This window comes from Gorilla gorilla, chromosome 2 (assembly GCF_029281585.2).
Source record: "Gorilla gorilla gorilla isolate KB3781 chromosome 2, NHGRI_mGorGor1-v2.1_pri, whole genome shotgun sequence".
In the NCBI taxonomy this organism is placed as follows: Eukaryota; Metazoa; Chordata; class Mammalia; order Primates; family Hominidae; genus Gorilla; species Gorilla gorilla.
The window spans coordinates 48,330,735-48,344,796 of record NC_086017.1 but is presented as its reverse complement, the minus strand read 5'-3'; positions in this window follow the sequence as shown (position 1 = coordinate 48,344,796).

Sequence of the window (14,062 nt, the reverse complement as noted above, 5' to 3'; positions counted from 1 at the left end):
AAGATAAGTTTATTTCCCAATCAGTCACAGATATCAGGAGAAAGCTCCAAAAGCAAGCCCTAGGCCCTGAACAAAATCTGGAAGCATTATTAAACATGGCAACCTCAGTGTTCTATAATTGGGACCAAGAGGAACAGGCCGAGAAGAAAAAGTGAAATCAGAGAAAGGGCACAGCCTTAGTCATGGCCCTCAGACAAACAAACCCTGGTGGTTCAGAGAGGACAGAAAATGGAGCAGGCCAATCAGCTGGTAGGGCTTGTTATCAGTGTGGTTTGCAAGGACACTTTAAAAAAAGATTGTCCAGTGAGAAACAAGCTTCCCCCTCGCCCATGTCCACTATGCCGAGGCAATCACTGGAAGGCACACTGCCCCAAAGGACAAATGTTCTGTAGGCCAGAATCCCCCAACCAGCCGATCCAACAACAGGACTGAGGGTGCCTGGAACAAGCACTGGCTTATGTCATCACCCTCACTGAGCCCCAGGTACATTTAACTATTGAGGGACAGGAAATTGACTTCCTCCTGGATACTGGTGCAGCCTTCTCAGTGTTAATCTCCTGCCCTGGTCGGCTGTCCTCAAAGTCCATTGCCATCTGAGGAATCCTGGGACAGCCTGTAACCAGGTATTTCTCCCACCTCCTCAATTGTAATTGGGAGACTTTGCTCTTTTCACATGCCTTTCTTGTTATGCCTGAAAGTCCCATATCCTTATTAGGGAGGGACATATTAGCCAAAGCTGGAGCTATTATCTACGCGAATATGGGGAACAAGTTACCCTTTTGTTGTCCCCTGCTTAAGGAGGGAATCAACACTGAAGTCTGGGCATTGGAAGGACAATTCAGAAGGGCAAAAATGCCCACCTAGTCCAAATCAGGCTAAAAGACCCCACCACTTTTCCCTATCAAACGCAATATCCCTTAAGGCCTGAAGTTCATAAAGGATTACAGGATATTGTTAGACATTTAAAAGCTCAAGTCTTAGTTAAAAAAAAAAAAAATGCAGCAGTCCCTGCAACACCCCAATTCTAGGAGTACAAAAACAGAACGGTCAGTGGAGACTAGTGGAAGATCTTAGACGCATTAATGAGGCAGTAATTCCTCTATATCCAGTTGTACCCAACCCCTATATCCTGCTCTCTCAAATACCAGAGGAAGCAGAATGGTTCATGGTTCTAGACCTCAAGGATGCCTTCTGTATTCCCCTGCACTGTGACTCCCAGTTTCTCTTTGCCTTTGAGGATCCCACAGACCACACATCCCAACTTATGTGGACGGTCTTGCCCCAAGGGTTTAGGGATAGCCCTCATCTGTTTGGTCAGGCACTGGCCCAAGTTCTAGGCCACTTCTCAAGTCCCGGCACTCTGGTCCTTTAGCATGTGGATGATTTACTTTTGGCTACCAGTTCAGAAGCCTCATGCCAGCAGGCTACTCTAGGTCTCTTAAACTTTCTAGCTAATCAAGGGTACAAAGCATTTAAATCGAAGGCCCAACTCTGCCTACAACAAGTCAAATAGCTAGGCCTAGTCTTAGCCAGAGGAACCAGGGCCCTCAGCAAGGAATGAATACAGCCTATACTGGCTTGTCCTTGCCCTAAGACATTAAAACAATTGCGGGGGTTCCTTGGAATCACTGGGTTTTGCTGACTATGGATCCCCAGATACAGCCAGATGGCCAGACCACTCTATACTCTAATCACGGAGACCCAGAGGGCAAATACTCATCTAGTAGAATGGGAAACAGAAGCAGAAACAGCCTTCAAAACTTTAAAGCAGGCCCTAGTACAAGCTCCAGCCTTAAGCCTTCCCACAGGACAAAACTTCTCTTTATATATCACAGAGAGAGCAGGATTAGCTCTTGGAGTCCTTACTCAGACTCATGGGACAACCCTACAACCAGTGGCATACCTAGTAAGGAAATTGATGTAGTAGCAAGAAGCTGGACTCACTGTTTATGGGTAGTTGCGGCAATGGCCATCTTAGTATCAGAGGCTATCAAAATAATACAAGAAAAGAATCTCACTGTCTGGAATACTCATGGTGTAAATGGCATACTAGGTGCCACAGGAAGTTTATGGCTATCAGACAAACACCGGCTTAGATACCAGGAGCTACTCCTTGAGGGACTGGTGCTTCAAATATGCATGTGTGCAGCCCTCAACCCTGCTACTTTTCTCCCAGAGGATGGAGAACCACTCAAGCATGACTGCCAACAAATTATAGTCCAGATTTATGTTGCCTGAGAGGATCTCTTAGAAGTCCCCTTAGCTAATCCTGACCTTAACTTATATACTGCTGGAAGTTCATTTGTGGCTAATAAGATACAAAGGGCAGGTTATGCCATAGTTAGTGATGTAACAGTACTTAAAAGTAAGCCTCTTCCCCCAGGGACCAGCGATCAGTTAGCAGAACTAGTGGCACTTACGCGAGCCTTAGAACTGGGAAAGGGAAAAAGAATAAATGTGTATATAGATAGCAAGTATGCTTATCTAATCCTACATGCCCATGCTGCAATATGGAAAGAAAGGGAGTTCCTAACCTCTGGGGGAACCCCCATTAAATATCACAAGGAAATCATGGCGTTATTACAGTGCAAAAACCCAAGGAGGTGGCAGTCTTACACTGCCAAAGCCATGAGGAAGGATAGGGGAGAATAGCAGCATAAGCGGCTGGCAGAGGCAGGGAAAGACCAGCAGAAAGTCAAAGAGAGAAAGAAAGAGGAAAGAGAGAGAGAGGGGGAAAGACGGAAAGTCAGAGAAGGAAAGACAGAGGGGAAAGACAAAGTCAAAGAGAGAAGGAAAGAGGGAGGGGAAGAGACAGAGAGACAAAAAGGGAGTCAGAGAGAGAGAGAGGAAGAGAAAAAGAAAGAAAGAGACAGAGAAGGAAAGAGAGAGAAAGAGAGACAGATAGAAGTAGTAAAGAAAAAAGTGTGTACCCTATTCCTTTAAAAACCAGGGTAAATTTAAAACCTATAATTGACAATTGAAGGTCTTTTCTGTAACCCTGTAACACTCCAATACCACCTTGTTGTCAGTGTAACCAAGAGCGTAGCCCAAAAGCATTGAGGCCACTGACAATCTATAGCCTTCCTATCAAAAATCCTTAACCCAGCAGGTTTCCTGACAGGAGATCTAAAGCTTAATTAATTACCAAACAAAGATCTGAACAGACCTAGGAGGAACCCCCTTTGGGACAGGACGATAGATGGTTCCTCCCAAGCGATTAAGGGAAAAAGACACAATGGGTATTCAGTAAGTGATAAGGAAACTCTTGTAGAAGCAGAGTTAGGAAAGTTGCTTAATAATTGGTCTGCTCAAACGTGCGAGCTGTTTGCACTCAGCCAAACCTTAAAGTACTTACAGCATCAGAAAGGAGCCATCTATACCAATTCTAAGTTAATATGGACTGAATGAGGTCTTATTAATAGCAAAGAATAATTGAAATCCCAAACTTATAAGGTTTTTGACAAAAGTAAAGTTTGCTAAAAGTTAACAGTGTAACATGTATTATCCTAACTTCTAATCTTGAGGAAATCAGACCATATTAGTGCCCCTCAAAGCTGAAGTCTGTCAGTGCAGGGCCATACAACTAATAACCTTACTTATAGGGTTAGGAATGGCCACTGCTACAGGAACCAGAATCGCCAGTTTATCTACTTCACTATCCTACTACCACACACTCTCAAAGGATTTCTCAGACAGTTTACAAGAAATAACAAAATCTATCCTTACTCTACAATCCCAGATAGACTCTTTCGTAGCAGTGACTCTCCAAAACCTCTGAGGCCTAGACCTCCTCACTGCTGAGAAACGAGGACTCTGCACCTTCTTAGGGGAAGACTGTTGCTTTTACACTAACCAGTCAGCGATAGTACGAGATGCCGCCCAGCATTTACAGGAAAAGGTTTCTGAAATCAGACAATGCCTTTCAAACTTTTTTTTTTTTTTGAGACGGAGTCTCGCTGTTTCACCCAGGCCAGAGTGCAGTGGCGCTATCTCGGCTCACTGCAAGCTCCACCTCCTGGGTTCACGCCATTCTCCTGTCTCAGCCTCCCGAGTAGCTGGGACTACAGGTGCCCGCCACTGCGCCTGGCTAATTTTTTGTATTTTTAGTAGAGACAGGGTTTCACCATGTTAGCTAGGTTGGTCTCGATCTCCTGACCTTGTGATCCGCCTGCCTCGGCCTCCCAAAGTGCTGGGATTACAGGCGTGAGCCACCATGCCTGGCTGCCTTTCAAACTCTTATACCAACCTCTGGAGTTGGGTGACATGGCTTCTCCCCTTTCTAGGTCCTGTGACAGCCATCTTGCTATTACTCGCCTTTGGGCCCTGTATTTTTAACATCCTTGTCAAATTTGTTTCCTGTAGGATCGAGGCTGTCAAGCTACAGATGGCCTTACAAATGGAATCCCAAATTAGCTCAATTAACTTCTACTGAGGACCCCTGGACCAACCCACTGACCCTTTGGCTGGCCTAGACTTCCCCTCTGGAGGACACTACCACTGCAGGGCCCCTCTTCGCCCCTATCCAGCAGGAAGTAGCTAGAGTGGTCATCGCCCAATTCCCAACAGCAGCTGGGGTGTCCTGTTTAGAGGGGAGATTGAGAGGTGAAGCCAGTTGGACTTCTGGGTTGGGTGGGGACTTGAAGAAATTTTCTGTCTTACAAGAGGATTGTAAAATGTACCAATCAGCACTCTGTAGCTAGGATTGTAAAATGCAGCAATCAGTGCTCTGTGGCTACCTAGAGGTTTGTAAAATGCACCAACCAGCACTCTGTAAAAATGCACCAATCAGCTCTCTGTGGCTAGCTAGAGGTTTGTAAAATGGACCAATCAGTGCTCTATAAATTGGACCAATCAGCACACTGTAAAATGGACCAATCAGTGCTCTGTAAAATGTACCAGTCAGCAGGACATGGGCAGGGACAAATAAGGGAATAAAAGCTGGCCACCCCAGCCAGCAGCAGCAACCCACTCGGGTCTCCTTCCACACTGTGGAAGCTTTGTTCTTTTGCTCTTCACAATAAATCTTGCTGCTACTCACTCTTTGGGTCCATGCCAGCTTTATGAGCTGTAACACTCACCACAAAGGTCCGCAGCTTCATTCTTAAAGTCAGCAAGACCAAGAACCCACAGGAAGGAACCAACTCCAGAAACACTATGGCTATTCAGGCTCTTTTTGGTTCCTTATGAATTTTAAGATTGTTTTTTCTAATTCTGTGAACAATGATGTTAGTATTTTGATAGATATTATGTTGAACCTGTAGATTGCTTGGGCAATATGGTAATTTCAGTAATAATTCTTCTGTTTCAAGAGCATGGGATGTTTTTCCTTTGTGTCTTCTTCAATTTCTTTCATTGGTTTCTTGTAATTTTCCATGTACAGGTCTTTCACTTCCTTGGTTAAATGGGTTCCTGGGTATTTTATTTTATTTTTTGTAACTTTTGTAAATGGGATTGCCTTTAAAAAAAAAATGGAGACAGGGTCTTGCTCTGTCACCTAGGCCAAAGTGCAGTGGTGCAACCAACTCACTATAGCCTTGAATTCCTGTGTTCAAGCAATCCTTCTGCCTCAGCCTCTGAGTAGCTGGGACTACAGGTGCATGCCACCACACTTGGCTAACGTTTTATTTTATTTTTTATTTTTTTGAGACAGAATCTTGCTCTGTCACCGTGCTGGATCTCGGCTCACTGCAACCTCTGCCTCCTGGGTTCAAGCGATTCTCCTGCCTCAGCCTCCTGAGTAGCTGGGACTACAGGTGCACACCACCACACCTGGCTAATTTTTGTATTTTTAGTAGAGATGGGGTTTCACCATATTGGCCAGGGTGGTCTCTATCTCCTGACCTCATGATCCACCTGCCTCAGCCTCCGAAAGTGCTAGGATTACAGGCATGAGCCACTGCACCCGGCCTATTTTTATTTTTATACAGGGTCTCACTATGTTGCCCAGGCTGGTCTTGGACTCCTGGCCTTAAGTGATCCTACTGCCAAAGCCTCCTAAAGTGCTGGGATTACAGGCATGAGCCACTACACCTGGCTGGGATTGCCTTCTTGATTTATTTCTCAGCTAGATCATTATTCATGTATAGCAACACGACTGGTTTTTGTACATCAATTTTTTTATATCCTGTAACTTTAGTGAATTCATTCATCAAATCTAAGAGTTTTTTAGTAGAGTCTTTAGGTTTTTCTGGATATAGGATCATATATCATATCATCAACAAACAGCGATAATTTGAGTTTCTCTTTTGCAATACGGATGCCTTTTCTTTCTTTCTGTTGCCTGATTGCTCTGGCTAGGACTTCCAGTACTATGTTGAATAGGAGTGGTAAAAGTGACTTGTCTTGTTCCAGTTCTTAGAGGAAAGGCTTTCCATTTTTCTCCATGCAGTATGATGTTAGCTGTGGATTTGTTGTATATGCCCTTTGTTAATTTGAGGTATGTTCCTTCATTGCCTAATTTCTTGAGACTATCATGAAGGGATGTTGAATTTTATCAAATGCTTTTTCTACTTCTATTGAATTCATCATACAGTTTTTGTCCTTCATTCTGTTGATATGGTGTATCATGTTTACTGATTTACATATATTGAACCATCCTTGCACCCCTTTTATAAATCCCACTTGATTATGGTGGGGTTTTTTTGGTTTTTGTTATTATTATTATTATTATTATTATTATTATTATTATTATTATTTTTAGAAGGAGTCTCACTCTGTCGCCCAGGCTGGAGTGCAGTGGTGTGATCTCAGCTCACTGCAACCTCCATCTCCTGATTTCATGCAATTCTTCTGCCTCAGCCTCCCGAGTAGCTGGGATTACAGGCGCCCACCATCACACCTGGCTAATTTTTGTATTTTTAGTAGAGATAGGTTTTCACCATGTTGGCCAGGCTGGTCTTGAACTCCTGACCTCAGGTGATCTGCCCGCCTTGGCCTCCCAAAGTGCTGGGATTACAGGTGTGAGCCACCACACCCAGCCCAGGTGTGTTATCTTTTTGATGTGCTGTTGGATTTGGTTTGCTAGTATTTTGTTGAGGAATGTTGTATTAATGTTCATCAGATATACTGCCCTGTAGTTTTCTTTTTTGCTGTGGCCTTTTCTGGTTTTGGTATCAGGGTGATGCTGGCCTCATAGAATGAGTTAGGAAGAATTCTCTCTTCTTTGATTTTTCAGAATAGTTTTTAGGAGGGTTGGTATTAGTTCTTTTACATTTGGTAGAATTCAGCTGTAACTCTATCCAGTAAAGCGTTTTTCTTTGTTAAGAAGATTTTTATTACTGTTTCAATCTTGTTACTTGTTATTGGTCTGTTTGCGTTTTCTATTTCTTCTTGGTTCCAACTTGGTAGGTTGTATGTGTCCAGAAATTTTTCCATTTCTTCTGTTTTTTCCAGTTTGTCTATGTATAATTGTTCATAGTAGTCCCTGATGATCTCTTGTATTTTCGTGTTACCAGTTGTAATGTCTCCTTTTTCATTTCTGATTTTATTTGGGTCTTCTCTCTTTTTTTCTTGGTTAGTCTGGCTAGTGATTTATCAATGTTGTTTATCTGTTTCAAGAGCAAACTTTTTGTTTTGTTTATCCTTTGTATTTCCTTGGTCTGTTTTTCATTTAGTTCTGCTCTGATCTTTATTCCTTTTTTCTGCTAATTTGGGGTTTGGTTTGTTCTTACTTTTTCAGTCCTTTGAGGTACATTGTTAGCTTGTTAACTTGTGATCTTTCTATTTTTTGATGTAGGCAGTTACTGCTATAACTTCCCTTTTTGCACGACTTTTGCTGTCTCCCACAGATTTTGGTATATTTCATTTCCTTGAAGAATTTTTTTTATTTCCATCTCAATTTCTTCATTGACTCAACTGTCGTTCAGGAGCATGTTGTTTAATTTCCATATATTTGTATAGTTTCCAAAGTTCCTCTTGGTATTGATTTCTAGTTTTATTCCATTGTGGTCAGAGGAGATACTGGATATGAATTTGATTTCTAAAAAATTGTTGAGGCTTGTTTTGTGGCCTAACATATTGTCTATCCTGGAGAATGTGTTGTATGCTGATGAAAAGAATCTATATTCTGCAGTCGTTGGATAGAAAGTTCTGTAAATCCCTGTAAGGTTCATTTGGTCTGAAGTCCAGCTTAAGTCCAATGTTTATTTGTTGATTTTCTGTCTAGATGATCTGTCTAATGCTGAAAGGGGGGTGTTGAAGTCCCCCACTATGATTGTATTGCAGGCTATCTCTCTATTTAGATCTAATAATATTTGCTTTATGAATATGGGTGCTCCAATATTGGGTGCATATATGTTTATAACTGTTATATCCTCTTGCTAGATTGATTCCTTTATCATTATAAAATGACTGTGTGTGTGTGTGTGTGTGTGTGTGTGTGTGTGTGTGTGTGTGTGTGTTACTGGTCTTGACTTAAAGTCTGTTTCATGTAATACAATAAGCATAGATACTCCTGCTCACTTTTGGTTTCTGTTTGTATGGAATATCTTTTTCCATTTCTTTACTTTCAGTCTATGTGTGCCTTTACTGATAAGATGAATTTCCTGTAAGCAACATACAGTTTGATCATCTTTTTAAAAAAATCTATTTGATCAGTCTGTCTCACTCTGTCACCCAGGCTGGAGTGAAGTGGTGTGATCTCGGCTCACTGCAATCTCTGCCTCCTGGATTCAAGTGATTCTCAGCCTCAGCCACCCGAGTAGCTGGGATTACAGGCACGTACCACCACACGTAGCTAATTTTTGTTTCGCTATGATATGGCGATGGGGTTTTGCTATGTTAGCCAGGCTGGTCTTGAACTCCTGGCCTCAAGCAATCCACCTGCCTCTGCCTCCCAAAGTGTTGGAATTATAGGCATGAGCCACCACACCTAGCTCCAATCAGTCTATATCTTTTTAGTGAAGAATTTAAACCATTTTCATTCAAGGTTATTATTGATATATGAGGCTTTGTTCCTATCATATTGTTGTTTCCTGGTTGTTATGCATATTCTTTGTTTCTTTTTCTCTTATTGTCATTGTGGCTTGGTGGATTTCTGTAGTGGTACTATTTGAGTTCTTTCTCTTCCTCCTTTGTGTGATTGCTTTACCAATGAATTTTGTTTCATGTGTTTTCATGATGGTAAATGTTGTCCTTTTGTTTCTGAGTTTAGGGCTCCCTTGAGCATTTCTTGTAGGACCAGTCTAGTGGTAACAAATTCCCTCAGCATTTGCTTATTTGGGAAAGACATTTCTCCTTCATTTATGAAGGGTAACTTTGTTGAATAAAATATTTTTGGCTGTTGATATTTTTCTTCCAGCACTTTGAATATATCATCCAATTATCTTCTGACCTGTAAGGTTTCTGCTGAGAAATCCACTGTTAGTCTCATAGGCTTTCCTTTATAGGTAATAGATGCTTTTCTCCTGCTATTTTTAAGGAATCACTCATTATCTTGGACTTTAGAAAATCAGACTATAATGTACTGTGAAAGAGACCTGATATGGTTTGGCTGTGTCCCCACCCAAATCTCATCTTAAATTGTAATAATCCCCAAATGTCAAAGGCAGGACCAGGTGGAGATTATTGAAACATGGAGATGGTTTTCCCCATGCTGTTCTCATGATAGTGAGCTCTCACAAGATCTGATGTTCTTATAAGGGGCTTCCCCACCTTCACTCAGTGCTCAGGCTCTCTCCTGCTGCCCTGTAAAGAGGTGTCTTCTATCATGATTGTAAGTTTCCTGAGGCCTCTCCAGCCATGTGGAACTGTGAGTCAATTAAAATTCTTTTCTTTATAAATTACCTAGTCTCGGGTATTTATTCATAGGAGCTTGAGAACAGACTAATAGAGTAAATTGGTACCAGGAAGGGGGTGCTGCTATAAGAATACTTAAAAATGTGGAAGCGACTTTGGAACTGGGTAAGAGGCAGAGGTCGGAATGGTTTGCAGACATGAAAATGTGGGAAAGTTTGGAACTTCCTAGAGACTTGTTGAATGGCTTTGACCAAAATGCTGACAGTGATATGGACAATGGAGTCCAGGCTGAGGTTGTTTCAGATGGAGATGAAGAACTTTTTGGGGATTGGAATAAAGTTGACTCTTGTTATGCTTTAGCAAACAGACTGGCAGCATTTTGCCCTTGCCCTAGAGATCTGTGGAACTTTGAACTTGAGAGAGATAATTTAAGGTATCTGGTGGAAGAAATTTCTAATTGACAAAGCGTTCAAAGGAAGCAGAGCATAAAAGTTTGGAAAATTTGCAGCCTGATGATGCAATAGGAAAGAAAAACCCATTTTCTGAGGAGAAATTCAAGCCTGCTGCAGAAATTTACATAAGTAATGAGGAGCCAAATGTTAATCACCAAGACAATGGGGAAAATGTTTCCAGGGCATGTCAGAGAACTTCGGGGCAGACTTCCCCATCACAGGCCTGGAGGCCTAGGAGGAAAAAATGGTTCTGTGGGCCAGGCCCAGGCCCTCTCTGTTGTGTGCAGCCTAGACACTTGGTGCCTAACATCCCAGCTGCTTCAGCCATGGTACAGCTTGGGCTGTGGCTTCAGAGGGTGCAAGCCCTGAGCCTTGGCAGCTTCCACATGGTGTTGGGCCTGCAGGTGCAGAGAAGTCAAGAATTGAGGTTTGGGAATCTCCGGCTAGGTTTCAGAGGAAATGCATGGATGTCCAGGCAGAAGTTTGCTGGGGGACGGAGCCCTCATGGATGAAACTCTGCTAGGGCAGTGCAGAAGGGAAACGTGGGGTTGGAGCCCCCACAGAGAGTTCCCACTGGGGCACTGTCTACTGGAGCTGTGAGAAGAGGGCCACCATCCTCCAGACCCCAGAGTGGTAGATTCACTGACAGCTTGCACCATGTGCCTGGAAAAAATGCAGACACTCAACACCAGCCTGTGAAAGCCAAGAGTGGGGCTGTATCCTGCAAAGCCACAGAGGTGGAGCTGGCCAAAGCCATGGGGGCCCAACTCTTGCATCAGCATGACCTGGATGTGAGAAATAGAGTCAAAGGAGATTATTTCAGAGCTTTAAGATTTAATTGCTGCCTTGTTGGATTTCGGACTTGCATGAGGCCTGTAGCGCCTTTGTTTTGGCCAATGTCTCCCCTTTAGAACAGGTATATTTACCCAATGCCTGTACCTCTATTGTATCTAGGAAGTAAATTTTTTTTTTGACGGAGTCTAGCTCTGTCACCAGGCAGGAGTGCAGAGTCACAATCTCAGCTCACTGCAACCTCTGCCTCCTGGGTTCAAGCGATTCTCCTGCCTCAGCCTCCCGAGTAGCTGGGATTACAGGCACACACCACCATGCCCAGCTAATTTTTGTATTTTTAGTAGAGATGGGATTTCACTATGGTGACCAGGATGGTCTCGATCTCCTGACCTCGAGATCCACCCACCTTGGCCTCCAAAAGTCTTGGAATTACTGGCGTGAGCCACTGCATCTGGCCAGAAGTAACTATCTTGCTTTTGATTTTACAGGCTAGGTGGAAGGGACTTGCCTTGTCTCAGATGAGACTTTGGACCTGGACTTCTGGGTTAATGCTGAAATTAAGTTTAGACTTTTGGGGACTGCTGGAAGAGAATGATTGTGTTTTGAAATGTGAGGACAAGAGATTTGGGAGGTGCCAGGGTGGAATGATGTGGCTTGGCTGTGTCGCCACCCAAATCTTGCACAGGGACTGTGGCCCCTTTGTTTTGGCCAATGTCTCCCCTTTGGAACAGTTATATTTACCCAATGCCTGCACCTCCATTGTGTCTAGGAAGTAACTATCTTTTTTTTCAATCTTGAGTTATAACAATCCTCATGTGTCAAGGGCAAGACCAGGTGGAGATAATTAAATCATGGGGGCAGTTTCCCCATGCTGTTCTAATGACAGTGAGTTCTCATGAGGTCTGATGGTATTATAGGAGGCTTCCCCTTCACTCAGTGCTGATTCTCTCTCCTGCTGCCCAGTGAAGAGGTGTCTTCTGTCATGATTCTAAGTTTCCTAAGGCCTCCCCAGCCTTAGGGGAAACATGAGTCAATTAAACCTCTTTTCTTTATGACAAACCCACAGCCAATATCATACTGAATGTGCAAAAACTGGAAGCATACCCTTTGAAAACTGGCACAAGACAGGGATGCCCTCTCTCACCACTCCTATTCAACAAAGTGTTGCCAGTTCTGGCCAGGGCAATCAGGCAAGAGAAAGAAATAAAGGGTATTCAATTAGGAAAAGAGGAAGTCAAATTGTCCCTCTTTGCAGGCGACATGACTGTATGTTTAGAAAACCCCATTTTCTCAGCCCCAAATCTCCTTAAGCTGATAAGCAACTTCAGCAAAGTCTCAGGATGCAAAATCAATGTGCAAAAATCACAAGCATTCCTATACACCAAGAACAGACAAACAGAGAGCCAAATCATGAGTGAACTCCCATTCACAATTGCTTCAAAGAGAATAAAATACCTAGGAATCCACCTTACAAGGGACGTGAAGGACCTCTTCAAGGAGAACTACAAACCACTGCTCTATGAAATAAAAGAGGATACAAACAAATGGAAGAACATTCCATGCTCATGGATAGGAAGAATCAATATTGGAAAATGGCCATACTGCCCAAGGTAATTTGTAGATTCAATGCCATCCCCATCAAGCTACCAATGACTTTCTTCACAGAATTGGAAAAAACTACTTTAAAGTTCATATGGAACCAAAAAGGAGCCCACATTGCCAAGACAATCCTAAGCCAAAAGAACAAAGCTGGAGGCATCACGCTACCTGACTTCAAACTATACTACAAGGCTACAGTAGCCAAAACAGGATGGTACTGGTACCAAAACAGATATATAGACCAATGGAACAGAACAGAGGCCTCAGAAATAGCACCACATATCTACAACTATCTGATCTTTGACAAACCTGAGAAAAACAAGAAATGGGGAAAGGATTCCCTATTTAATAAATGGTGCTGGGAAAACTGGCTAGCCATATGTAGAAAGCTGAAACTGGATCCCTTCCTTACACCTCATACAAAAATTAATTCAAGATGGATTAAAGACTTAAATGTTATACCTAAAACCATAAAAACCCTAGAATAAAACCTAGGCAATACCATTCAGGACATAGCCATGGGCAAGGACTTCATGACTAAAACACCAAAAGCAATGGCAACAAAAGCCAAAATAGAGATTTGGGATCTAATTAAACTGAAGAGCTTCTGCACAGCAAAAGAAACTACCAACAGAGTGAAGGGCAACCTACAGAATGGGAGAAAATTTTTGCAATCTACTCATCTGACAAAGGGCTAATATCGAGAATCTACAAAGAACTTAAACAAATTTACAAGAAAAAAACAAACAACCCTATCAAAAGGTGGGCAAAGGATATGAACAGACACTTCTCAAAAGAAGACATTTATGCAGCCAACAGACCCATGAAAAAATGCTCATCATCACTGGTCATCAGATAAATGCAAATCAAACCACAGTGAGATACTGTCTCACGCCAGTTAGAATGGCAATCATTAAAAAGTCAGGAAACAACAGATGCTGGAGAGGATGTAGAGAAATAGGAATGCTTTTACATTGTTGGTGGGAGTGTAAATTAGTTCAGCCATTGTGGAAGACAGTGTGGTGATTCCTCAAAGATCTAGAGCTAGGAATACTGTTTGACCCAGGGATCCTATTACTGGGTATATACCCAAAGGATTATAAATCATGCTACTATAAAGACACACAAACACATGTTTACTGCAGCACTACTCACAATAGCAAAGACTTGGAACCAACCCAAATGTCCATCAATGATAGACTGGATTAAGAAAATGTGGCACATATACACCATGAAATACTATGCAGCCATAAAAATGGATGAGTTCATGTCCTTTGCAGGGACATGGATGAAGCTGGAAACCATCATTCTGAGCAAACTATCTCAAGGACAGAAAACCAAACATCACATGTTCTCACTCATAGGTGGGAATTGAACAATGGGAACACTTGGACACAGGGAGGGGAACATCACACACCAGGGCCTGTCATGGGGTGGGCGCCTGGGGGAGAGATAGCATTAGGAGAAATACCCAATGTAAATGA